Raw genomic sequence first — 26,697 nt, forward strand, 5'->3', positions numbered from 1 at the left:
GCAGTGTTATTGTAATAATGAATGAAGCCAGTTAGTTTCTTGTAACAATAATATTGGCACTTTGCAATCTTATAGCTTTACTTGATATGACTGGCTCACCCTGGCATCTACAGGCTAGACATATAACAAGTTACTTACCTATTTTTTTATTTCTCTCAGGGAATAGGCAAAATAAAAGACATTATTCCAGCAATACAAAGCGACAATCAGAACTATAAAAAAGCGACAATCAGAACTATAAAAAAGCAAAAGCGTACAACTCCTTAAGCTATTATAGATTCCCTACAACATTAAAAATACAGGTACTAAAAGTAGAAGGGGAAATAAAAAAGACATAAAAAGAAGAAACATAGCCATAACAGGCAGGAAAATAGTATAATAAAAAAAATTTCAAAAAATGTAAATCCAGTATTTGTAAATCGCACAGCTACCCGGAGGCATCCCGGTGCTGGGGGCCGTTGGGAAGATTAAGCGAGTTATTGCCCAGAGTCACATGGTGCTGGGCAGACCCCTGCTGCCGGACCCGGGATCGAACCGTGATCCCCAGCGTCCGATGTCAGTCGCCCGGGCCGTGGCGCCACACCTTGCTAGCAAATAACAGACAGAGCTACTTATAGAGAGGATTAACACTAGGATTCTAGCTATCCGGTATTAACTACGAGTCCCCAAATACGATGGAACTTTTGCCCAGATCGGACTCCCCTAGTTTTAGCTATAGCTCTTTCCATTTCACATATTTCATTCAATATTACCCACCACTCTGGTGCCCTGAGTGCCAACTTCGATATTCATGCTCTTGCAATACAAAGACGAGCTGTGACTATAATGACAAAATGAAAAAGCGTTAACCTCCGATCAGACATATGCTTATAACCAAGCATTCTCTCCACCTTGGTTAGTTGCAGGTTAAGACCCAGCCGTACTGTAGCTATCTGATCAATCTCTTTCCAAAAAAGTGTCCGATTAGGACAGGTAAAAACATATGCAGGCTATCTGCACTTAGCCGTATCACTCATGATAGTCCCCCTGCAGGCTGACCATCGGCTATTCGCTCCGGGGTATAATATAGCATACAAATCGTTTTAAATTGCTGCAATTTTAGATTGGTGGAACACACATCCACATCTAACGTACCCAGTGCACTTTCAATATGTGCAGGGGTAACCAGCTGCCCCAGTGCCTCACACCACTTATATGCCAACTTCAAGTTGTCATTGCTCCAGGTTTGAGAAAAGAGCTGGTAAGCCTGGCTGATAGTAATCTTTGTAAATGAGTGTAAGTAAGTCATTGTGTCAGATTCCACAAGTGTTCTTATACCTATGTGTCCTCTAAGATAGTCTCTGATTTATAAGTATTTATAAAACATTTGTTTTGGGAGGCCAGCTACCCTTTGTAAATCGAAGGTGCGAAAACCATTTATATCATAAGTGCCCTAGTTGGCTCAGCCCGTAACTAGCCCAAAGTTTGGTTAGTGTGTCATGAAATATTTCTGGAAATTGAGGATTGCCCCACAATGGGACACTACCATGTACTTCGGGTAGGAGCAATTCAACACTATTTCTCGCCAGATATAAGCTATGTCTCGAAGAGTCTTAAATTGGACTCTTGAAATAGTTAGGATCGTTGATCTTATATAGGAATATTCTAGTGTAGTGTTGGTGCCGATTGCAACATTATAGAGACAGCTTTGAGTACCAGCAGAAAGACTAACAAGTCGCCCACCAAAGGAGGCCCAGAAATAATATTTGAAATCAGCTAGTTGAAGCCCTCCCTGCCTTTATGAGAATTTCAAATACTTTATTGCGCAGCACAGCTGTTTATAGTCCAAAATAAAACTAGTGAGTGCCCCCTTTAATGTCTTTTAAATAAAGTTCGGAACACATAGTGGAATTTCTCGAAACAAATAAAGGAATTTGGGCAAAATCATTTTAATGATTTTACAGTGCCCTATACCATTGATTGTTCTAAAGATGAAGAATTGGCATAGATTGCCAATCAACTTTAAGAGTGGATTGTAATTTAAACATATGATTTGTTCAGTATTCGAAGAAATCTGCACCCTAAGTATGTTGTGACAGAGCAGGCCCCAGACACTACCTGGTTGGGATGAAAATTAAGAAGGACCTGCGTCTTATCTATATTTAGCTCATAGGCCTTTTAGGCCCTGCTTGAATTAAGCCTACTGCTTCCGTAGGCTTTGCAGAGAAGACTGCTATATTATCTGCCATTATTTTCAGTTTGCCTGATTTTAATTGAACCGGAAGTATGAGTGAATTAGCAAGGAGCAACCTTATAAATGGTTCAATTTTTAAAGTGACAAAAAATTCCAGATACTGTTTTTAACAAGTACAACATAGTCAGTATCGGCCAGCAGATATCGCGGGTAAGAAAACAAACGCCATTACGTACTAGCGAAGCCTATCCAAAATGACAGTAAAATAGGATTACGATCTGATACAATTTTAGGGCATACCTCACACCTGGCCATACTCAGAATTCTGCTGTTAACAAAGGCCATATCGATCCAGGAATAGTGCTTATGTGGTGTACTATAACAGGTGTAGCCGGGCAGCGAAGGAAATAATGATCGCCATATATTTTAAAGATTAAGCAGACCCGCTATCTCTAAGATTGCTGAAGATTGCTGCTCTGACTTTCCTCATCCTAATTGAGGCAGACCGATTAGTAGAATCTATTTTAGGATCAAGGATACAATTGAAATCGCCCATAACAATTAGCTCATCTTGAGAATCTAACAATTCTAATGCTACGGTATCAATCATCTGAGGTTCATCCGAATTTGATTCGTAAATTGTACATAATACAAACTTTTGATCAAAACCGGAACGATTATCCACCTGCCTCTGATATCATGTGTAGCCTTTAGGACGGTACAATCGAATGACTTATCTGTCAGAATGACAATCCTCTAATAGAGACGATCTGAGAGGTACAGTCAAGTATCTTAGAGCCTAAATGCCTTAAAAAAATGAAAGTCTTTGTGAGCTAGATGAGTCTCAGTAAGGGCAACTATATGAGGCTTATACATTTTTATACATTCTAAGCTCCTACCGAACCATCTGCTGTTTATTGGCAGAATTTAACCCAGCCACATTCCAGCACAGACATTTAGCTACCTCCATGAGGTATTAAAAGCAAAAACCCAAGAAAAAGTATGCTTAGCTCCCTAACTGGCATGAATACCTAAGCAAGAAATAATATTAACAGAAGATTTGCACCCAATCAAAAGATTCTGCATGAAGCGGTGTCAATAATCATACGCAAATCTATTCCCTTCGATCCTTGATTTATATCCCCCTCCTTCCCAACCCTGTCTCTAGCTGCATGCCTCCCCGCCACCCCAGCTTCCTGAAGAAGAAATCACCCCACCCAATAATCAATTAGCAAACTTCAGAAGACAGCTTTTAAGAGAGTCCTTTCTACCTGGGGACCCCGCAGGAAGTAAGTATCTGCTGGGCCTCATCAGCCGTATATAAAGTCCATGTGTGACCATTCCATATAACCTTTAGGCGTGCAGGTTCTTGAAGTAAAACTTGAGACCCAGTAGCTTTTATAGGATCGATCAGCTGGCGAAGTTTACAGCGCTGTGACACTATTTACTTACGGAGATCTGACCAGACAAGGAATTCTAACGAGCTGGCTATGCCGGGGCAGGCCCAAAGAAAGACAGCTTGACGCAGCAGAAAATTATCAAAGTAAATAATCATAGGGCGCGGATGTTGCCTATTAGCTCTAGATTCATGGCTTAGATATGGTGGAAGTCTATGTGCTCGTATCTGTGAGTCCCGATCCTAGTCTGATAAGTCAGGAAACGAGTTCTGAAAAAGCTGTACAATGAATGTCCGTGGGTAGGTCCCCTCTTTCTCCTCCGGTATGTCGAACACTCTCAAATTATGCCTTCGCTGTCGACTTTCTAAGTCCTCGACCTTATCCTTAAGAAATAACAGTTGATCATCATGTGACTTAACAGTTTTAGCTGTAGCAGCACATTGATCTTCTGTGTGTACCACACGTTGTAATTCCGAGATCTCTTGTGTCAGGCTGGTCACTTTGATTGATACCTCACACATTACTTGCTGTATTAAATTGCTATCCGCCTTAGCTTGGCTAAAGTATTCCTGTGTCTCTGTCCTCTGAGCGTAAAGCGTCTGAAGAATCATATTTAACCAAGGCTCATTACTGAACTAATTCATCGAAAGTCGCAGTTAATTTGGGGCAGATAGAAACCCCGGTTGTACCCACACCCCCCTCCCCTAGTCTGGAGCCTTTAGGTGTCTCCTGCCCATGAAACTCAATTCCTGAAGTGGAGGTTATAGAGGCAGGTTGCGGATGTAGGAATGCCAAAGCTGAAAGATGAGCCAGACAGCCTTGATATTATAGCTCTCATTTCACCTTTGCCAGCAACCCATTTGCGGATAGGACTCGCCTTATCAGCCGTTTTGCCATCTGAATGTGCCTTCGAAGCACAACGTGATACTACCAAGTGTTTTCTTGCCTTTTCCTGTGCCCCTAATGGACTTCTTTGGATTTGATTTCCTCTCGTATTGTTAGAGGACCTGTTGGAGATACAAGCCCCTTTCTCAAGTTGTGTCATTTATCTTAATAGAAACATCGAAAATGCCCTTCAAGGCGCCAGAGGCTGAAGTCGGTGCAGGTGAAATTTCGAGAATCACCTAAAACAATATTGTTGCAATTAGTCATTGCTTAAATCTGAGGCCGAGCTACTTACTTCTGCACTAACCCCTACCTCTACCTCACTCTTACCACAATTCTCAGGATTAGCTTCCATAGCCTGTCCCCCATGTATCTGCGGGCAGGCGAGCCCAAGGCTCACTCCAGCAGCGACTTGAGTAACTTGAACAGGCCCTCTTTTGCCTGACACAGTAGTTATTCCATACCCATCTGGGGTGTAGCTACGGCGCGGCTATCAGGGGAATCAACAACCAAAAAAAAACTTGCCAGGAATAGTTATTATAGCAACAGCAGCAGTGTTTGTACTGTCTGTAATCAGGGTGGACGGTAGAAAAGAGTTACCTTGTAACGCAATGCCGTTCTCAGCCATCCAAGCCTGATCGTCCTCTTTGCCCCTCCTGTTGACAGAAAGACCAGTAGCAACATTATCTCCTTCGGGCTCCTCCTGCTGAACCGCTTCCAATAAAGCATCCGCCATAGTCTGCTCCAGAGTAGGTGCTGTTAAACCACAGGTCTGCAAATTATCAGTGGCTTTTCTAAAATGTAGCAACTTTAAAATAGGCCTTCCTAGCTGGGAGCTGTGTCCCTTTGTTACATTGGCCATGCGGTGACAGGACGTCTCTGCCCAAGTTGATTGAGCAACCACAACCTCTTTCTTGACCTTGTCAGTTTTCTCCAGCAGTGGAAAGGCTGCACCAGGTGCACGCTGGTTTCCCCCCGCGTTGTGGAGCCATGACTGCTAAACGCCTCGCTGAGATCAGCCCAGTGTAATTGAGGGCAGATCGTCTCGTCAACCACCTCGCAGCTCTGGTAGTCTGCCAGAAACAGTGAGCAGCCCCGCGTCTGTTTTGAGAACATGAAACCAGAGAAAATCCTCAACAGCCTCCTTTAAAACTATCATCGCAGTGCTGCTAGTATCTTCGCCATGCAACAAAATCGCCATTAAATCCCCATTAGAGAAGCCACGCAGAGGATCGGTAAACCTCAGAACAGGAGCAACTGAAGATGCGTGCTCTCTGTAGCAGCGTCAGTCAGCCATCTTCCTTCTCCACCTAGGCAACACAGTCCTTCGTAAAGGTTGTTCTTTAGCATTGATATACTATACATTCACATGTTATATAAATATTTTGCCAGGCCAAGATAAAAACAACAGCATACAATGTCATGCAGAATCTAGTAACAAAGAAATGTGCATACCAGTCAAGGATGGTGGGAAGTAGGAGGGCTCACCTCACTGGAATAGATGGCGAAGCACTGCTCTGCCCACTGCTGCGTCTTTCGTCAGCTCAGCGTCCAAGCAGTAGTGCCTGGTGAAGGTATGCGGGGACTTCCAGGTCGCCGCTCTACATATGTCTAGGAGTGGCACTCCAGCAAATAGTGCCGCAGACGTAGACATGGCTCTGGTGGAGTGGGCTTTGGCCCGTGAGTCCAGAGGTCTTCCTGCCTTCTCGTGGCAGAGAGTTATGGCTGAGGAGATCCATCGTGATATGCTCTGTTTAGTTAAGGGCATGCCTTTCCTAGGCCTGCTGAATGCGACAAAGAGTTGGGATGACTTCCTGAATTGTCTTGTTCTGTCAAGATAGAATTTTAGGCATCTTTGAAGGTCTAAAGAGTGCAGTGATCTCTCAGCCGGGGTAGATGGGTTCGGAAAGAATGATTTAAGAACCACCGGCTCATTAAGATGGAAGTCCGAAGGGACTTTGGGTATGAAACGTGGGTTGGTACGCAGGATGACTCTGTCCTCCTTGAATTGAAGGAATGGGTCCTGGACGGAAAGGGCCTGTAGCTCGCCTACTCTTCTGGCCGAGGTCAGAGCAAGTAGGAGGGCTGTCTTCCACGACAGGAATTTTATGTCAGACTTGTGGATAGGTTCGAAGGGATGTTTCATCAGCTGGTGAAGAACTATGTTGAGCTGCCACGTTGGAGGGACAGGTTTTGGTCTAGGGAAGGACCTAAAGAGGCCTTTCAGAAATTGCTTAATGAGTCTGTCCGCCCACAGAGAGGGGCCCCTAGAAGTTCGAGTGAACCTAGAAATCGCTGCCAAGTGGACCTTGATGGACGCATGGGCCAGGCCTGAGTGCGCCAGGTGTAGAAGGTATGGCAGGAGTTGTTGGGGAGTGACCCGGAAGGGGTGTAGACCCTCCTTTTCACACCAGATGCAGAAGCGTTTCCACTTGAGAGTATAGGTCTTTTTTGTGCTGTTAGCTCTGGCGTTGGACAGGACATCTTTGCACTCTTGTGGGATGTTTAGATGGCTGAACTCACGGTAGTCAGGAGCCAGGCTGACAATTTCAGAGGGCCCAGGTTCGGGTGGAGAACCTGCCCGTGAGACATCGTGAGCAGGGTTGGGTGACTGTGAAGACGAAGAGGTGGGTGGACGGATAGACGGTGGAGCTCCGTGTACCAGTGCTGCCTCGGCCAGGATGGGGCGATGAGGATTAGAGTGCAGGGCTCCGATTTCATTTTCCTGATTACTCTGGGTATCAGTGGGAATGGCGGAAAGGCGTAAGCAAACACGTTCTGCCAAGCTATTGAAAATGCATTCCCTAGAGTTCCTGGTTGGGGAAGCCTGCTTGCGAAGCTTGGGCATCTGGCGTTCTCCCTGGTGGCGAAGAGGTCTATCTGTGGTGTCCCCCACTTCGTGAAGATGTGGTTCAATGCACTCTCGTCTAACTCCCATTCGTGGGATAGGGACTGTTCTCTGCTGAGGGCGTCCGCCAGGACATTGTCCTTGCCTGGAACGTATTCGGCTTTGAGGGTGATGCCATGTTGTAGAAGCCAGTTCCAAACTCTCTGAGATTCTCGAGAGAGAGATAGCGAGCGCGTCCCACCCTGTTTGTTCAGGTAGTGCATAGTCGTGGTGTTGTCCGTCCTGACTAGCACTGGGGAGTTTCTGATGCGCGGGAGGAACGATTGGAGCGCCAGGAAGACCGCCCGTAGCTCTAGAATGTTGATGTGGAGCTTGGACTCCTGTGGCGACCATTTTCCGTTGGTCTGCAGTTCTTGTAGGACTGCACCCCAGCCCTCCAAGGATGCATCCGTGGTGATGATATGTGGTTGCGCCGGAAGCAGGAACGGTAGTCCTTGCGACAGGTGTTTGTCTGAAGTCCACCATTGTAGACTGTTGATTAGATGTTGAGTGACTCGTAAGCGGTCCTCGAAGGATCCCTTCGCTTGTGTCCATTGTTTTGACAGTTCTTCCTGAAGGGGGCGCATTTTTAGGCGGCAGTGAGGGATGAGAAGGATACATGACGACATCATGCCAAGGAGCGATTTGAAGAGGCGGACGGTCAGAGACTGTTTGGATGCCACTGACTTGGCCAAGGAGATGAGTTTCGACTTTCTCTCCTGTGATGGAAAGGCCTTCGTGCAATCCGTGTCCAGGGTCGCTCCTAGGAAGGTGATGACTCGAGCTGGTGTCAGGGATGACTTTTCCCTGTTGAGGGTCAGTCCAAGGCGGCGGAAAAGATGCAGACAGGCGCTGGAAGATGCAGCTGCGGCTGCTCTCGATGGAGCTTTTACCAGCCAGTCGTCCAGGTAAGGGAAGACCTGGTGTCCCTGCTGGCGGAGATAGGCTGCGACCGGAGAAAGGCATTTCGTAAAGATCCTTGGAGCAGATTTGAGGCCGAAGGGGAGTACGCGGAATTGGTAGTGTATCCCTGCGACTGCAAACCTTAGGAACTTTCTGTGACCCTTGAGGATAGGGATGTGGTAATAGGCGTCCTGTAGGTCGAGTGATGTCATGTAATCGCCTTTTTCCAGGAGTCCCAGGATCTCCTGTAGCGTGACCATTCGAAACGATTGCTTCTTGAGAAACACGTTGAGGGCTCTTAAGTCGAGAATTGGACGCCATTTCTTCCCCTTCTTGTGGATGAGGAAGAAGTGGGAATAGAAGCCCTCCCCCATCTGGGCGTGTGGAACTTTTTCTATCGCGCCTTTCTGGAGCATGGATGTTAGTTCTTGCCGAAGCAGCCGCAGGTGTCTGTGAGGACGCTTGACAGGTGGTGTATGAGGAGGGTTTGAGAGGAATTCTAGAGAGTGGCCGAATTGAAGGAGTTGTAGAACCCACCGGTCTGTCGTTATTTGCCGCCAGTTTTGAAGGTAAAAGGAAAGCTTCCCTCCAAGTCGCAAGGGAAGCGATGGTGGAGGGGCTGGCCAATTGGAAAAGTCATTGTCGATTGCCTGCTGGTCTCTTCTGTCCTTTCCCTCTGTAGGACGATTTATTGAAGGAGGACTGACGTCCCGACTGGTTTTGGCGCTGTTGAAATTGCGTTTTACCCTGAGAGTAAGAGTAAGAGGACTTGTTTTGATAAGATCCTCTATAGGAGGATTGTCCCCTCCCCCTGTTGGCACGAAAGGACTGAGTGCGAGATTGCAGAGTGCCCAGGGCTCTGGCTGTGTCAGTGTCCTTTTTAATTGCAGTGAGGGCTTCGTCAATCTTCTCGCCGAATAGGTGATCGCCATCATAGGGCATATCTAAGATCTTGGTCTGGACCTCCTGTCTGAAAGAGGTGGCTTTAAGCCAGCCTTGGCGTCGCAGGACAGCGGCTCCCACCAGCTGTCTGAATCCAGTCATGGCCACGTCAATGGCGCAGTCTATCAGTTCTGAGGCCGATGTTTGGCCCTCAAGGAGGAGCGAGTGTGCCTCCGCTTTAGCATCTTCCGGCAGGTCGGCAATGTAGGGCGCGATGTCCGCCCAGAGTTGGCGGTTGTAACGCCCAAGAAGGGCGATGGAATTGGCAATTTTCACCGTTGTCGCAGAGGTAGTGGAAAAGCGTTTCCCAACTGCATCTAACTTCCTGCCTTCTTTATCTGGTGGTGTCGATAAAGGTGATGCAGGGTTACGCGAGTTCTTCTGCGCCGCCTGGGTGACCACAGAGTCCGCCTTGGGGTGACCCGTGAGGCATGCTGGAGCTGAAGACGTAGCTCTGTACTTTTTATCCAGTTTGGGTACGATTACCTGTAGGGAAGCTGGAGATTGCATGAGCTGCTTGCCCTGTTTGAGTAGATAATCAATGATCGGAATCGATCTAGTAGTTTTCTTAGTTGGTTCTTTAAAGTCATAGAGGAAACATTCAGTTTCCTGAGATTCCATTGACATATGGAACCTTTTGGCAGCCCTTTCCATGAGGTTATGGAAACCTCCAATATCAGCAGGTGGAGACTCAGAAGATTGTGGCTCCGGAGAGGCTGGAGAGTGAGTAACATAGTCCTGGTCCGCATCCACGTCCGTATCATCATCTCGGACTTCCCCTTCTTCATGTTCTCTGTCCTCTTCCTCGGACGAGATAGGGTCTTGAGCAGGGTCCTGTGTCCTAGGAAGGACCAGTGGAGGGGGCCTAGGTCTTGTCCCTTGTGCAGGAACGGGCACAGATGGCTGCGGGGTTGGTGGGACAGTAGGGGTGGCTTTCTGCGGAAACCGCAGTTTGTAGTCTTGGACGAGAAAGCTCAAGTCTGCAACCAATGAGGCCGGCAAGCACACCATTGGGGTCACCTGGGTGTGGACTTGGGTAGGCACTACTGGAGGGGTCGATTCCTCAACCTCCTGCTCTTCGTCCGTACTCTGGCACTTGACAATTAGGTCGGAAGGACTAGTGGCTTGGGTAAACTCCTCCTCCTCCTCCGGCTCCTGGTCCTGTAAGAAGCAGGATGGTGTCAGCTGTTGGACCTTACTAGGTGAGGTCATCTCCGGAGTGATCTGCCTTTTGGTGATCCTAATGGAGACATGGGAAGTCTGAGCGTCCATTGCGTGTGACAAGAGCTCGGATTCTTTCCAGGTACCAGTAGCCGTCGGTATAGTCTTCGTCGACGGTGCATCCGTCGACGACCCTCTCGTCGACGGAGCTTTAAGCAGCGTTTCCTTCGTCGACTGCTTCGTCGTCGGCGCCGCCGTCGACGGAGCGCCCTTCGTCGACGGAGTGTCCCTCGTCGACGGCTTCGTCGACGGTGTGACTTTCGTCGACGGTGTCGTCGTCGACGTCTTCGTCGACGGTGCTGTCGTCGACGCCCTCGTCGACGGTGCCGTCGTCGATGTCCTCGTCGACGGTCTTGTCGTCGACGGTGCGGAGGATGAAATCGGTCGTCCTGCTGACGACGAGTAGGTTAGAGTCGTCGATGAGGAGGACGCCGACGATGCCATCGTCGTCGATACCGTCGTCGTCGATGTTGAGACGGTTTTAGGCGATGAGGTGGTCGCCGATTGCGCCGTCGTCACCGTAAGCAGTGGTTGCTTCCTAGGGACAGGAAGGTCCTTGCTAGATACGGCAGGCTTGCCCTCTGAAGCCTTTTTAGACCTCTTAGGAGGGGTCGCTGAGTGGCCAGGCGAGGAAGCCCTAGGCCTCTTCAGGGAAAGTTGTGAGGCGACCGACATGCTCCCACCCTCGGAAATGAGGTCGGTCGGTTTGTCTTTGAGCCTGTTCAGCCAGATAAGAAGTCTCCCTTCCCGGTCTTTCTGGGTTTTGACGGAGAACTTACGGCAAATCTTGCAGTCGATGGTCTTGTGGTGAGGGTAGAGGCAATACAGGCATTCCTCATGTTCGTCGTCCACGTGGAGCCTTAGTTTACCACAGGAGGCACAGGGACGGAAAAGTGCTCTTTTCTTGACGTCAGCCATAGTAGAAAGTCGAAAAAACTGTGAAGTTTGGAGAAAATACGATATTCCTGAGGAGAACTCAGGTGGAGACTCCCTAGCACAACGTGCGGTAGAAAATCTGAGAGACTGAGGCTCCTCACAGGAAGGTTCTAGAGGGAGGTAGTAGCTGATTGGTTGTTCCTTTTGTTTTGGTCCTTTTTTTTTACAAAAGGACACAGATAGGCTACCAAGGTGGGACCCTGGAGCCTACTCTATTTGGTCCTTCCTGCATAAGGACCTAGATAGGTTACTAAGGTTAGACCCTTAGACCTATTCTCTTTATGTATGTCTTAGGACATTACTTTTTTATGTACCGGAGGCTCCCGTCTCGACGACGGGGAATGATTCAGGCATGTGAATCTATGAAAGACACCCAAATACTGGATAACAAACATTGAATGCGTCGAGTCATTAAACAACTTCCCCACAAAATAGGTCTAAATTACACTCAGCTGAACTGACCCATGACCATATATCTCAGCCCTGCAGTGATACACCCTCTCATGCACGGACCCTTTTAACATCCTGAACAGGTTTCTGGTCAAACTCATTATCAAACAAACAAAACTAATCCCTGCACTATACAGTTCTCCAGCATTGCTCTCGTTCATAGATTTTAGCCACATCGATGCAAGACGGAACCGCTCCATCACCAGCCGCGGTGGCGCTGTGCTGATGACGGAGGGGTTCCATCATGGCCCGCCCTAGGCGCCTGCGCGGCGCGTTCTATTGAGCGGGCGGGGCCATGACGGAACCGCTCCGTCATGAGCACAGCTCACCCGAGGCTGGTGACGGAGTGGTTCCGTCACCAGCGTGTGAGCTCCGCGCGGCCCCCATGCCCCCTTAGCGCTGCAGCGGAATAGCCGACGCAGCGAAGGAGTTAATGCTGGAATATTCCCTGTCTTCAGGCTAGCGTTCCTTGTTAGACAATGCTATTACAGCAGTGGGCAATTGCACTTACACTCAAACACAGTCTAAAGTAATATATAGTTCTCTCTCAACTTTGTTTTATGACCGAAACTCTGGCCAAACAGATGGACAAATTGAATTCAACTTACTTCACATTCCTAACACATTTATAACGCTCCTCACAGTCAAAAAATGACAAACTGGTAAAGAAGAATTGGGGTTTGAAATACCAGTAGTGACGGAGTTGTTGGGATGCTACGTTCAGTATTTCTATCAGACACCAAAATGTTTTTCTGCAGCGCTAGGTTAGCGGCCTGTTCATCAAAGCATGAGACTTTGTGATACATAACACAATCCATCTTGTCAGAGTCTGCTTGGTTACTGAATTGCCTTTGATGACTGAATCAATAGCAACAAACTGGTCACATTTTTAAAATGATTTTGCTCGGCTCATATAAAGTTTAACCCATCTCATTATATCCAATGAACTTTTTGCTGCTGTACTTGGATTTGGAAAAAATGACAGCAATACAATTCCCTATTTCATTTGAAATGAAGAAGGAACTGTAGGAATAAACCTTGGATTAGTTGTAAAGGGTACTTTATTATTTGCAAACCGTTGGTAAGATGCCTGACAAGATGGAGCTTGCAATCTGAAAACTCTACCGACCAAAGCGATGATTAGAAAGAAGGAATATGCTACTTACCAGTACGCATCTGTTCTTGGCATGTAGAGCTGCAGAGTTGTACACCTTAGCATTAGACCGCCACCTGGCGTTGGGCTCAGATGATTGCAGGTTGTTGTTGTCTTGGAAGAAGTCTTTGTAGTCATGATATAGGTGACTCCTCCCTTGAACAACAGTGCGCCTGGGAATCGACTCCATCCTTAGATTGTTTTTCGCCGTGATGGGAAATGATGGAGTTAGTAGAGATATAGTAAGAAAAAGGATGTCCATGCGTGTGCATCTAAATAAGATGAAAACTGGAACGGCTACAAGTCCCGGGGAGGCGGGAGGGCGTGTACAACTCTGCAGCTCTACAAGCCAAGAACAGATGCATACTAGTAAGTAGTATTTTCCGTTCGAGGCATATGAGTTGCAGATTGTACACCTTAGCATCGATTGTGCAGCAGTGTCTCCCTTTAGTGGTGGTCACCTGTATCCGTTGCAGTTGTTTGAAATAAAGTTTTAAGGACAGCTTGTCCTACTGCAGCTTGCTGCTTGGCTTGCACATCAACACAATAGTGTTTAGTGAAGGTATGTGGTGTAGACCATGTAGCTGCCTTGCATATATCCTCAATGGTATGTTTCCTAAGAAAGCCATAGAGGCTCCTAGTTTGCGAGTAGAATGCGCTCCAGGAGGGACTGTTAGTGTACGTTTTGCTTTAGCATAGCATATTTGTATACATTTTACAATCCACCTCGCAATCCCACCTTTGGAGATGGGGTTGCCTTTATGAGGAGGAGAGAACGCTACAAACAGTTGTTTTGTCTTCCTAAAGGATTTTGTTCTATCTATGTAGTATAAAAGAGCTCTTTTAACATCTAATGTGTGTAATGCTCTTTCTGCCACAGAGTCTGGGTTTTGGAAAAACACAGGTAACTCTACGGATTGGTTTAGGTGAAAGGAAGTGATGACCTTTGGAAGAAATTTTGGATTAGATCTAAGAACCACTTTGTTAGGATGTATTTGAAAAAATGGTTCTTGTATTGTGAAAGCTTGTATTTCACTTACTCTTCTAAGAGAGGTAATGGCAACAAGGAAAGCTGTTTTCCATGTTAGAAATTGCAGTTCACATTTATGTAAAAGCTCGAACGGGGGTCCCATGAGCCTTGTGAGTACTAAATTTAGGTTACACATCGGGAAAGGTGGTAACCTTGGTGGGATTATTCTTTTTGATCTCTCCATGAAAGCTTTTATTGCTGGTACTCTAAAGAGAGACAGGTGTTGTCTGTTTTGTAGATATGCTGAAATTGCTGCAAGGTGCAGGCGTATGGAAGAATATGCCAAGTTAGACCTTTGTAAATGTAAAAGGTAACAGATGATATTTTGGATGGAAGCATCCAGTGGATCAATGTGATTATTTTTGCAATAAATTGCGAATCTTCTCCATTTAGCTGCGTAACACGCTCTAGTAGTGGGTTTTCTAGCCTCTTTAATGATATTCATACAGTCTGGTGGTAGGTTTAGATAGCCAAACTCTAAGACTTCAGGAGCCAGATCGCCAAATTCAGTTGGCTGGGATTTGGGTGTCTGATTTCTCCATGGTTCTGTGTTAGCAGGGATGGTGTGAGGCGTAGCTTTTAAAGCAGAGCTAGAGACAGTTTTAGTAGTGAGGTGAACCACGGTTGGCGTGCCCATGTGGGAGCTACCAGTATCATTATGAGAGACTGTTGTCTGAGCTTGCGCACTACTGATGGAATGAGTGGGAGAGGCGGAAAGGCGTACGCAAATCTGCCTGACCAGTTCATCTATATTGCATTGCCTTCGGACTGTCGGTGTGGGAACCTGGCGGCGAAGGCTGGGCAATTTGCGTTTTCCTGGGTGGCAAACAGATCTATGTGTGCATGCCCCCACCTCTGGAAGAATGGCTGAAGAACTTGTGGATGTAGTTACCATTAGTGAATTTGTTGTGCCTGCCGACTTAACAGATCTGCTATCTGATTGTGGACTCCTGGAAGGTGCTCCACTAGCAGATGTATGTTTTGAGGAAAGGCCCATCTCCAAATGTTCTGTGCAAGTTGGGACTGTTGCAGAGAGTGTCCCCCCCCTGTTTTTGTATATAGTAAATGGCTGTCATATTGTCCGTCCGGATTAAGACAGCTTTGTTTTGTACTTGAAGCTGAAAAGTCTTGAGTGCTAGGAATATTGCTAGCAGCTCTAGGAGGTTAATATGGAACCTTTTCTGTTGAATGGTCCATTGACCTTGAGTTGTGTGATGTAAGAGATGGGCTCCCCACCCTGTGAGGGATGAGTCTGTTGTAAGCACTACTTGTGGAACAGGCTCTAGGAACGGCAGCCCCTTTGTCAGGTTTTTGATGTTCCACCATTGCAGAGAGCAAGATGTGCGGCTGTCCACCAACACCAGGTCTTTTAGTTGACCTTGAGCTTGGTTCCACTGTTGTGCTAAGCACTCTTGTAGGGGACGCATCTGCAGTCTTGCGTGTGGTACTATGAAGATGAAAGATGCCATCATGCCTATTAGTCTCATGAACACCCTGGTTTGTAGAGACTGCTGGTGTTGAAACTTGGTGACTAATGCTTGAATGCTCTGTACCCTGGCTGTGCTGGGATACGCTAGAGCTGTGGACGTATTTAGTGTAGCTCCTAGATACTGATGTACATGTGAAGAGTGTATGTGCGACTTGGTGTAGTTTATTGTGAATCCTAAGTCGTGCAATGTTTGAATCGTTTGCTGTGTGTGCTGGACACACTGATTGAACGATTTTGCTTTTATTAGCCAGTCGTCTAGGTAAGGGAAGACATGTATCTGTTGTCTTCTGAGATGTGTTGCTACTACTGATAGCAAAATTAGGAGTCAGCGGACAATTCCGCTGTCTGTGTGGTAATATTGTGCACACTTCTACTTGAACCTCCTCGGTTCTCTTCTGATATTCTCATAAACAATGATACTCCATTCAAAGTATTGTTCTTATTCCAATCATTGATATTTATTCAATCTTCATAATCATCAATGTAAATTCATTACTCAGGACACTTCATGTTAACATATCCCATTTACCCAGACAAACACTTGGTCAATGTTGCACAACAACGAACTGAATAAATAGTAAAAGAATAAAAATCTTGATTTTGGAGTGCGAGATGGACTCTATAAGGATTTAGCTACTACTGATAGGCAATTTGTGAATACTCTTGGTGCCGTGGTTACCCAAATGGAAGGACTTTGAATTGATAATGTTGTCCTTCTAGTACAAACCTTAGATACTTTCTGTGAGCAGGATGTATGGGTATATGGAAGTAGGCGTCCTTTAGATCTAGTGTTGTAAGGAAGTCGCCCTCTTGTAGTAGTGGAAGCACCTGTTGCAAAGTGATCATATGGAAATGATCTGATTGTATGTAGCGATTGAGGGGCCTGAGGTCGAGTATTGGTCTCAGTGTCCCGTCTTTTTTGGGAATTAGAAAATACAGCAAGTAAACCCCCATTCCCTGTTCTTCTAAAGGAACTATTTGAATAGCACCCTTCTGTAGAAGTGATAACACTTCTTGTTGAAGCAGAGTTAGATGGTCTGTAGACATTGGACGCTGTCTCAGAGGTATGTTTGGAGGTGTTGCTGTAAGTTCTAGGCAGTAACCATGTTGGATAATCTGTCTTACCCACTTGTCTGTTGTAATGGAGTTCCAGACGGGCAGGAACTGTGTTATTCTGCCCCCCTAGAGGAGTGGTATGCTGTGGGGGGAGCAGAGGGAAGTAATTCCTCTATATCCTCCTCTAAAGTATCCTTTATTAGGTCTCGCCCTGGCGAAAAGAGCACGAAGCGCGCTCTCGCCGTGAGACCTATAGCCGTCCACTCTGCTTCCAAGGAGACAAGAGATAGTGACGCGCATCACGCCGTAATCGGATCAGGTCGCGCGCGCGTTCACCATCTCCTGTCTCCTTTAGCCTCCACCACACACAGGCACACCTCCCCCTGCTTTAGCAAACGCATGCGCGCACACACACACACATACACACACACACACACACACACACACACACACACACACACAGAGACACACATACACACGAGCGCACGCACACACACACACACACACACACGAGCGCACACATACAAAGACACACACCACACCTCTCCCCCTCCCCCCCACACACACAAGCGCACACATACAGAGAACACCCCCCCGGCACCCCCAGTACAACTAACCCCACTCACCACATCGGCAGGGCTCTCCCTCGGGCATGGGAGCCCCGCCTCACCACTGCTCCTCTCTGGGCCAGCCACTCCGTGGGCGCTGGCTTCTCGCAGAAGACGGAAGTCCGGCCCCACAACAGGTTTCGGTTTCTGCTGCAGGACTCATGAAGGCAGAAAAACGTTGATTTGTTTTGTTACAAGATCTGCATACTTGTGTAAAGATTAGCTGCTTTTTGTGTTTGTTTGTAGATGTTTCACAGAAAAGTGTTACTATTTTAAAGTTTTGCTGGCACACCAAAATGAAAATTAAATAATAATAAAAATAAACAAATTGGCATGGGTGTATTATTAGTGTTAGGATACCGCGTCAGCGGCTGATGCACAGACCTAGTTCGGCCGGCCGATGGTGCCAGAGACTGTGCTATGTTGCGGATTCCGGTGTAGAGAGAGGAGACTACAGCTCCCAGCCGCCCCCAGGAAGTGAGGCAGCTCTGGAGGACCAGCAGGCCTTTTCCGCCAGGGCCGGGGGTGGGAGGCATCAGGGGGATGTAGTAGGACTGAGGGCCAGAGAGTACCAGGCAAAGTAGTGGGCTGCGAGCCGGCGAGAACCCGAGGCTGAGAAGGAAGCGCGCGGGGAGCGGGAGTAGAGTCTGGACCAGGGAGGAGCCCTGCAATGGGAGAGCAGAGCCTGGCGGAGCCTAGGAGGGATACATCATATCGCAGGAGTGCAGGACAGAGCCCGGGGGGCAGAGGGTGAGTCCAGAGCACAGCCTGTACCGAGGAGGACCGGGTTTAAGGGGCAGTAATGGGACCGGCGGAGGAGTGGGTGGCCGAGGCTAGGGTCAGGTGGAGACATCACAGTGATGGAGTCGGCTCCAGACGAGGAAGGAGGGGTGAGGCTGGCGGAGGAGAGGCGCGGCCGACAGAAGTGACTGCACAGGGAGCTGTCCAAGGTCAGCGCCGGGCCCTAGCAGGACCAGACCCGGCGTGTGGAGAGCTAGACCTGTTTTCTGCAAAGCTGTGCCTGACTCTGTGAAGGGAGGCTCTGGTATTGGAAGAGAGGGGGTCTTGGATTAAGAGAACGGCCTGGCAGTGGGGGAGCCGGGCTCAGCAGTGGGGGCGGAGAGGCCTGGGGTTTGCAGGGCCTAGTGCTGGGAGACCAGAGACTAGGGGAATCACTGTGGTAGTAGTGAGAGGGAGCTGGTTAGTATCAAGGCCTGGTGTTGGGTGGACAGGGCCTAGTACTGATCGAGTGCCCCTGACAGCCTGGGAGCTGTTGGGAGCCAGAATCTGACGCTTGGCACGAGGGCAAGCCAAAACAGGAGGACGAAGCTGTCCGGAGCACCAACCAAACCACAGTGGAGTCTGCATCGTGCACACACCACTGGTCCAAGTCTGTAAAGGGCTCGGTAAAATGGTGCCAGAACAGTGATTATTCGGGCGACAGAAGTGAGTGGGAGGTTCACAGCTCAAAGGATTAGGTTGTCACGAAACTAGTCATTGAGAGACCACTTTAGAGCCCAGGGATCATTGGTGCACTGCTGCCAGTCAGAGGGGTGCTCAAATGTTGCCCACAAGGATAAGGACATCACTATCGACTCCCCAGAGGGCCCAGGGCAGAGGTAGGCTGGCCCAAGGTCCATTGAGCCAAGTAAACCCACGATTCAGGCTTCCAGGTTGAGGTGGATAGAGATGTGTAGACTATTTCAGTGTAAACCCCTCAGCGAGGGCCCACCCCGATCTTAGATGGAACCAGGCCTGCGCCCCACCACTCCCCCGCCCTGCCTGCTTCTGCTGCTGCTGCTGCTGACCGGGGCGCTGCTGGGGGCCAGCAGTGCACACCCGGCATTCGAGTGCTCCTGAGTAACGGACCGGGGCCTGAGAGCCCTCAGGGGCACAGGGTCCCCGGAGCAGCTGAGGACCAGTCGAGGTGAGGAGTGAACTTCATGGATATGATTGACAACCTGCGGGGCAAATCCGGACAGGGCTACTACATGGAGATGACCGTTGGGACCCCGCCCCAGAAGGTGAGTTAATCAGCTGCCATTGGTCCCATCCTGAGAACCCCTTCTATATGCCCCTTCAATTTGTCACTGTTACACATTTCCACAGTTATCAGAGCGCTTTAAATCAGCATGCTTTAACAAGCAAGACTAGCACTCTATATAACTGGCAACTTTGCTTTGCATAAGCAACAGTTAACCATTCACAAACAATGTTTATATACCAATTGCAAATTAAACAAGCATTTGCAATGCAATAGGTCTCGCATTAGGAAAGTTTGAGCTATTGGTATTGTAAATGACAATTTTTTTATTTATGTTTTATTTTTTAAAATAGCGAAATTAATAGCTTTGTCATTTACAATGCCAATAGATATAACTTTTGCAAATGTGACACCTATAGCATTTGTAATACAGTATATGTTGGATTTACGTGACTTACATGTATTGATATTACAAATAACAATGGCTTTTAATTTTTTTAAATAATTAATACTAAAATAAAAGTTATTGTAATTTATATTGGCGGCAGCTTAAACTTTTGTAAATAACTTTTGTGAAGATTATGTTCAGTGTATTTTATTGTGACGAAAATCCAAGTACAGACGTGAAATATTAACATCTTTTTGTTACATTTATAATAAAGCTTGGAACATTGAGAGAACATATTTGAACCAGTTGTTGTTTAATGGTTGCACAGATTTATGCTGTGGTGGTGCTGAGTTGGCCCCCCCTTCTTTTCTTTAGTGTGTTTTCTGGGGACACCTTAGACACCTCTTGCCATCTACCTGCTATTATTGGCTATCTACCGGCTATTGACTGGGTTTTGAGACTGTATAGACCGGATAGAGGTGGTCTGGAAGATAAAAGACGTAGTTAAAAAGAAAGAAAAAAAACGTGCTCTTTTTCTCTGCTTAAAGCTGGCACCTGGATATTTGGGCTCTTTCTCCGGCTCTGCTCATACCTGCATCAAACTCTCTTCGGCTACCGGCTGGATGGTTGTAGGTTTCCTCCTTTTTCGGCGAAGAGCTCCATTTTGGTGTTATACTGTGGGGTAGTCCGTGGGCACGGAGGAGCTCACGTCACGACCCGAAGGAAAATGCTGCAGAAAGTCACTACGCGTAGTGGCAAAACGAAGGAGCAGCCAGCAGCGAAGGATGTCAGTGAAAATGCCACAGGGGATGTCCGTGAAAATGGCACAGGGGGAGTGGCAGACAGAGGTGAGAGCGCCATCCAAAATGCTTCTACCCCTAATTTAAACCAGTTTTTTTTGTTGCTTTATATACCGCGAAGTCGGCCTGAAAGTATTGGAGCGCCGTCCTGCTGCAAAAAAATTGAATCCGAGCTAGACAGGCCTAGGATTAGGTGTATTGAACCTCAAAATATTAACATACAGTGTGATTTTCAGAATGACCAACAAATGAAAAAAAAGCCTCCCACAAAAATGTTAATTAATAATTTTTGCCTAGTGCATGTTTATTGTAAACACCCTGAAAACCGGATTACATTTTACTGTAATTGGACCTATGAGTCACGCCCCACCGAACACCACAGGATGGGCTCACTCTAAGAAGCACTTAGATTGGTTCCTGTAAATACAGGTTATTTACAGCATTATGAAGCAGCATGGTCAGGCAGGAAGGGTAATCTAACATTTGCTTTCATTAGGATGTCTTGGAAAACCTCTTCTTAATATGGCACTATGGCGGCCAGTAATGTACAGGTCGTAGACGTAGAACCTTAAAAGTATATCACATTTGTTGATTAAAACCGTTGTTAGGAGCCATATTAAACGTTTCCCTTAACACACATCCATGAAGCGCACACTCAGTGGCAACACAGGGACAACTCCTTACGACCTTGGTGATAAAGCCATGCATGGGATCGCCCTCGTCAATTCGCTCTCTGGTGATTATGCCAGTACTTAATTTGTCCGGCTGTTGCAGGTGGTGGGCATTAGCACTCGTTTTTGGCACCAGAACTTATTTTCTTTATCAGACTTTGACCCAGAGCAACAGAGAGAAAGACAGTAAAGGGGGAAACGAAGGACTAGAAAAATAGGAAAACAGTGGCAAAGGGAGCAAGAACGGATGAAAAAAGAACTTACACGGGTGACATAAAAATCACGAAATGTTAGATGGTGGAAGGTGCAACGGGTGAAATCAAGACAAATCAGCCTCGGTATTCGGCAACGCCAGACTAATCTAAAGGAAATCTCTAGGCCCATCAGCTTATTTTGTAAATCGAGCACTTTCATGTCCTACTGTAGACATTTTTATAGCGAATAATTCTTATTGTGTCTGCATAGGTCTGTCAACACGCCATTATGCGAGCAAATGCAGAAGAGAAAAACAAGAAATGAAAATTAATTTAATAAATATTGGTAACCTGCAGACTATTTCACAGTAAAACTGCATACACATATCTATATGTTGACAGGCCCTCGTGGATAGTTCCAGGTTTGTTTTTCTGTATAACAAAAGAATATGTTGAAAAACAACAACAAAAGAACCCTTCTCTCAGATAGAACGAGAACAGATTGGATTGGGCGTTTGAGGACTGTCACAGAGAACCTGTAGGTCAGTCAAACCGAGGGTAACTAAGTTTTAATGAAACAAAATATTTTCTTACTCATTTCCGTTAACAATATGCACCACAATAAATAAATGAAACAATGGAGGAGGAAAAAGCATCCACTACAACGTCTATCTTCAATGCTGCCCCTTTACAGCAGTTTATTTATAGTTTTTCAACCAGAATCGGAAATAACAGCGAGCGTAGTAATACACATTTTATTTTTATAAAATACCACCCTATAATTTCTCTCAGTTGCACTAATCCCATACAATTCCAAAGTAATCTATGCTGTTCTGGTACCTAGCGATTATTTTAGAAACAAATGTGTGCATTTGCAATCATGAGGTACATCAGAGTCGGACTGGGCCCAAAAAATAGGCCTGGGCACCAAATCAAAGTGGCCTCCATTCGTGAAGTAAGTAGGTAGGTAACAATCGGGTTAATATCAGGGAAATACGTCCCGCCTGCCCATAACTACTAAAAAACCAGCACAAACACTAAATTGTCCTACCAGCCAATTGGGCACTGCTAGATTGCCCTATATGCCAAATCAACCCTGAAGCACATGCTCTAAATAGATGGAACTGTCGAATAAGGAAGCAGACAACACTAACTGTTCACCCGGGATGCCCTCGCCCCAAAAAGGTAGTCTCATATAACTCACTAATACATAAGAGCACTATTCTATGGTGTATATTTTGTGTACTTTGCTGGATTCCTTGCTCAGGTTTGGACAAATCTATATTCCTCTGATGAGCTATTTTGAGAGCGAAACATGCGTCTATGGTTGCTTTCAGTTAATCCAGGCGGCATTTTACTAATTCAGATACTTTACCTAGGATGGGGAATACTTGTGTTTCTTCCGGCATTAGCAGTGGACATGCTTTACTAGTGCAGCGTTGAAAGACTTTGTCGCCCTACAGGCACCAGAGCAAACAAAAGCGGTTTCCACTTGTACAGTGATGTAGTTCACTTGGGATGCTGTTCAACTAAAATGTGAGCCCCTCGCACAGCTTTCAAGTATTTTCCTCGGTTAACAGCAAAAATTCAACAAGACAAGTTCATATTAAGGAGTGCCGCCGCGCTGCCCGCGGCGACCCGGAAGCTCTTGGCCGGCCGGCGAATCCGATCGCGGCCGACCGGAAGCGCCGCCTCCCGAGGTCCGCGAGCCCGATTGAGAAGAGGAGACGAGACGCGCCGCGCCGTGAGGAGCCCGCCGGAAGAGCGCAGTCGGTGAGTGGGGCCCAGGGCTGAAGTGAAGTGCGTGCCTGTGTGTATGCCTGGGAGGGGGAGGGGTGGGGGTGGGGGAGGGGGGGGGGGGAGGGGAGTGTGTGCGCGCGCGTGTGCGCATGCGTGACTGTGTGTGATTGAGAGAGAATGCGAGGTAGGGGATAGTGTGCCTGTATGTGTGTCGTATGCCTGCGTGTGCATGCGCGCGCCTGTGTGTGTGTGTGTGCGTGCATGCAGAGGGGTGGGGGCTGCCTGTGTGTGTGTGTGAGCAAGGGATTTGCTTCGCGCATGCGCAGCTACCAGACGCTCGCTCCCGAGGTGAAATCTGACCTTGTCAAAGCGCGCGTCTGGTAGCTGTCCTCATTCCTAAATACGGGCCACAAAAGGTCTGAAGCAGACACTCTCAATGCTCACGCATTGAGAGTTAGGTCTGCTCGACCTAAAAAACAATTAATGCAAAGCATTGTCATTTACAATGCCAGTAACTCAAACTTTAATGCTGCGAGACCTATTGCATTGTAAATGCTTGTTGGAGGAGGTTTGTGACTCAAAAGATGATGTAGTGTCTGCTCCAGTCTGCTTGGAGCCTCCTCTGTAGGAGGAGCGACGAAAGGAACCTCTATTTGGTGTAGACTGTAAAGCTCCCATAGACTTAGCAGTGTCAGTGTCTTTTTTCATCTTTTCTAGTATGTTGTCTACTTCAGGACCAAATAATTGGTTTTGATTGAAAGGCTGGTTTAAAATGGTAGTTTGCACCTCTTGTTTAAACCCTGAAATGCGTAGCCACGCATGTCTCCTAAGTATGACACTGGTGTTTATGGCACTAGATGCTGTGTCAGCGGCATCTAGTGCACATTTTATTGAGGCATTAGATATTAGCTTGCCTTCTTGTATAAGGTCAGTTGCTTGATCCTTGTACTGATCTGGTAGATGTTGAAGTAGTTTTTCTAGTTAATCATAATGAGCCCTATCATAACGAGAGAGGAGGGCTTGTGTATTTGCTATACGCCACATGTTTGCTGCTTGTGCAGCTACTCTTTTCCCTGATGCATCAATTACCTTTGATTCTTTATCAGGTGGGGGCGCTTCTCCTGATGTTTGAGAATTAGCCCTTTTTCTAGCATTGGACACCACTAAATGAATCTAGTGGAAGTTGTCCTTTAATATAGACTGGGTCTGTATGTGCTGGTCTATATTTCTTTTCAATTCTAGGGTTTAACATTCTTGTGCGTACAGGATCTTTAAATACTTCTGGAGCATGGAGTTCTCAAAGGTGTCTAAGAGAAAATCCTCTTCAATATCGTCAGAATGCATAGACACTCCATGGTAAACAGCAGCTCTGTTTAACAAATGACTAAAACTAATTGGGTTTTCTGGAGGGGAAGGCTTTGGTGGGTATAAATGCGGTTCTGGAACGTCAGGCATATTCTGTGGATTTGGAAAATCATATATGGGTACCTCTGTTGGGTTTGAATAATCCCATACACCCTCATCTATGTGGTATGAGCTAGGCTCTTCCTCATCCTCCCTTCCCTGTGAGGAATGTGATGATAATGGAGAATGTGCAGGAGATATATGAGGTGATATGTGAGGAGGTATAGGAGAAGGAGGAAGAAGAGGTATAGGAGAGGAAGGGTGCATAGGAGATGTTGCACATTCCTTCTTGGCAGGCACCACATGAGTGGGTGGTGCATCTGCTGGTCTCTTCTTGTGAAGTGTAGTGCCCATATGACCTGTCTATGGGTCTATATAGATCTTTTGTTGAGGATCTGGTGTAAAAAGTTCTCAACTCTTCTACAACCTTCCTGGGCTTCGATTTTTTCGGCTCCGGTGGAGGTTGTGGTTTTTCTTTAGCATTGGGAGGTGTTGTAACGTCCCGTGGCAAAGTTTTCGGTGCTGAAGGTGTGGTTTTCGGCTTCGTAGGCATGTTTGAGGGTTTGGTTACCTCAGAATCAGGCTTCTTTGTCTTCGGCACCGAAGATGTGGAAGTGGACGGCTTCAGAGCCGGTGCTTCTTTCGGTATCGACACGTCTTTATGTTTCGGTGCCGGTGCACAAGTTACTACTTGTGTAACGATATATCTGTAAGAGACATTAGTTGGTGATAGAGTCCTTACCTTAGAATATCCCAAGGCGTCAGACTTGATCCGGAAATTTTTGCGTAGCAATACCCCTGCGCGTCGGTAGGCGTCGTCTGCGGCTCCGCGTCGTTAGCGCCGGAGTACTTAGACGCCGCCCATGCGCGCTGACGTCCGTTCTGAAACAGCTTTTCCGCGCCAGATACGCAGAGCCATGATAGACCCAACACTGGTGCTATGAAACTAGGGCCCTGAAAGAGGATGACCTTAATGTTGGAAGGTGGATATCAGACTATGGTTGCCCCAACTTTTTGCCTGGTGTTTAGCTGGTTTTTTGACTTAGTTGACCTGGGGCCCTGCTATTCAGGACCCCAGGCCCACTGCTCTCTCTGTAAAATGGATTCCATGTACTATAGGTACATATCTAATTGGATACTGAGTCACCTTATCAGCCCCTGTACAGTGTACCTTAGGTACCCAGGGCATAGGTGCACCCAGGGCCTACCAGGGGCTGCAGCATGTATTATTCCACCCCTGGCTGGCCATCCAAATCTGACAACTGGCTGATCAATCAGCTGGGGCAAGGTGGTGTAATCACCCTTTGCTTTAGATATAGTATACCTACATCTAACCCTAAAATGGACACATATCTTCCTATCAACCACTCCTATGGCAGGCCTTATCAATCCTGAAGGCAGAGTGCTTGGAATTATGTGAGATGGTGGTCTAGCATGAGCTGAGGCTCTCTGCAGCTTTTGGAACCAAGTCCTTTAGCTGTTTCCATGATAACGCTATACCATATACTCTTAAGTGCATTATAATCCTTGCAGTTATTGCTTACTTTGGTATAGCATTATCAAAACCTGTCGAGTAAGGTGTCATACAAATTGGAATACTACCACCTCACCAATTCTGGCGACAGGGGAAGCATTCCACCCTTCTAGAGGGACACGACATGTATGTATCTGTGAACCCCGGTTAAAGTTAACTCGAGCCTCAGCATCACAAAATGGATGCTGCCACCACAGACAAGTCTGACCTCCTGCTGCTGGGAGTCCTTCCAGTGAGGGAGGCTTGGACAAAGGGGTTCCTGCCTTGGGAGGTGCTAGCACCACCCCAGACAGGATTTTGTGTATTAGGTAGGACAGGGCTGAAAGGAATGAGACATGCCTGGGGCACACAAGGTGTCCCTGTGCATACACCGGTCTAAACCAGTTCCTGGGGCACTCCTGCCCCAGCTCTGGCGCAAGATCGGACAAAAGATAGGCGGTGTAACCACCCCCCTTCCTGGTCCCACCCAGAGGAGGGACCTAGTCGTAGTACAGCCCCCTTTAGCCGGATAAAGGTATGAGTTGGTCCCATTCCAAATTAGATTATCCTGAACAACTTTACAAGAAGAAACTCTAGACTTCGACGTTCTGCTCCACAGAAAACTGAAGAAATTCTTGTGGGCAAGGAGTGTCTACCCTGCACAAGCAGGCACCATCAGCATCCAGCGGCTTCTCTTTGTAGTCTTCCCGCGAGGATCCAGACTTCAGAGCCCGACGAGACCCGGATTCCCAGACCTCTCCGACCTCTACCTACATCTGCAGCACAGCTGAGATCCGTGGGTGCGACGAGACACGTGGGACCGGCCATCTTGAAAGAAGCAGCACTTTGCTCCAGCACGACTTCTGAGGTAAC

At 47.1% G+C, this 26,697-nt stretch overlaps 1 protein-coding gene across 1 annotated transcript in view; it reads right to left on the reverse strand.

Moving 5' to 3' along the window:
• The window catches only part of HP1BP3 (heterochromatin protein 1 binding protein 3), a 711,194-nt gene that overhangs the window by 265,591 nt on the left and 418,906 nt on the right, over window positions 1-26,697 (reverse strand). The window lies entirely within an intron of this gene.

This window comes from Lissotriton vulgaris, chromosome 5, assembly GCF_964263255.1.
Source record: "Lissotriton vulgaris chromosome 5, aLisVul1.2, whole genome shotgun sequence".
In the NCBI taxonomy this organism is placed as follows: domain Eukaryota; kingdom Metazoa; phylum Chordata; class Amphibia; order Caudata; family Salamandridae; genus Lissotriton; species Lissotriton vulgaris.